We start from the raw sequence: 1,790 nt of genomic DNA on the forward strand, positions 1-1,790 counted from the left end.
TTCTTTCTTTCTTTCTTTCTTTCTTTCTTTCTTTCTTTCTTTCTTTCTTTCTTTCTTTCTTTCTTTCGACAGAGTCTCGCTCTGTCGCTCAGGCTGGAGTGCAGTGGCACAATCTCAGCTCACTGCAAACTCTGCCTCCCGGGTTCAAGTGATTCTCCTGCCTCAGCCTCCTGAGCAGCTGGGATTACAGGCGCCCACCACCACACCAGGCTGATGTTTTTACTTTTAGTAGAGATGGGGTTTCGCCATGTTGGCCAGGCTGATCTCGAACTCCTGACCTCAGGTGATCCGCCCACTTCGTCTCCTGGAACTGCGTGACTTTGACACCCAGCAAAACTTGATGTCCTGTCACACTTGCAATTTCTCAGCATTTTTTGTTTATTTATTTATTTTATTATTATTATTTTTGAGACAGAGTCTTACCACTCAGGCTGGAGTACAGTGGAGGGATCTCAGCTCACTGCAGCCTTGACCTCCTGGGCTCAAGTGATCCTCCCGTCTCAGCCTCCCAAGTAGCTGGGACCACAGGCACACGCCACCACACCTAGTTAATTTATATATATATATATATATATATATATATATATATATATATTTGTTTAGAGACATTGTTTCGCCACGTTGCCCAGGCTTTCCCAGCTTTTTTACATCCATCATCTTCCCCGAGGCAAAGAGGGCAGCAGAGGCAGGACCAGCAACTAGTTCATAAAGATCCAGACTTAAGTGCGATTTTTTAAGAACTGTGGTAAAATATACATAATGTAAAATTAATCACATTTACGTGTAGAGTTCAGTTGCATGAAATACACTCACATTGTGCAACTCTGACCACCGTGCATCTCCAGAACGCTTCATCATCCTCAGCTGAAACTCACAAGCACTAACTCCACATCCTCTCCTTCCCACAGCCACCCTTCCACTTTCTGTCTCTGGGAGTTTGACTCCTCTAGGTACCTTGAATCAGTGGAATCACGGAGTATTGGTCTTTTTGTGACTGGCTCATTTCCCTCGGCTGCTGATGCCTTTAAGGTTCGTTCGCATGGTACCAGGTATCAGAACTCACTTCCTTTTTCAGGCCCAGCAATATCCCACTCTACGTATTCCCATATTTTGTTTATCCACTCATCCATTGATGGACGCTGGGTTGTTTCCAACTCTTGCCTCCTGTGACTTACTGCTGCTATCAACATGGGTTCACGCTCTGCTTCAGTCCCTGCTTTCGGTTGTTTTGGATATACTGACTGGGACTTTTTTAACAATTAAAATTAATGCAAAATCTCCACAATTAACACAATATCGAAACTATTAGGTCGGTGCAAATGTAATTGCAGTTTTTGCCATTGAAAGGAATGGCAAAAACTGGCCAGGAGCGGTGGCTCATGCCTGTAATCCCAGCACTTTGGGAGGCAGAGGCAGGTGGATCACTTGAGGTCCGGAGTTTAAGACGAGCTTGGCCAACATGGTGAAATCCTGTCTCTACTAAAAATACACACACAAAAAAAAGTTAGCCAGGCGAGGTGGTGGGCACCTGTAATCCCAGCTACTTGGGCGGCTGAGGCAGGAGACTCACTGGAACTTGTGAGGCGGAGGTTGCAATGAGCCAAGATCCTGCCACTGCATTCCACCCTGGGTGACAGAGCGAGACTCTGTCTCAAGAAAAGTAATGGCGGCCAGGTGCGGTGGCTCATGCCTGTAATCCCAGCACTTTGGGAGGCTGAGGCGGGCGGATCACGAGGTCAGGAGATCGAGACCATTCTGGCTAACACGGTGAAACCCCGTCTCTACTAAAA

Source organism: Colobus angolensis, unplaced genomic scaffold, assembly GCF_000951035.1.
Source record: "Colobus angolensis palliatus isolate OR3802 unplaced genomic scaffold, Cang.pa_1.0 Scaffold1, whole genome shotgun sequence".
NCBI classification, from domain to species: Eukaryota; Metazoa; Chordata; class Mammalia; order Primates; family Cercopithecidae; genus Colobus; species Colobus angolensis.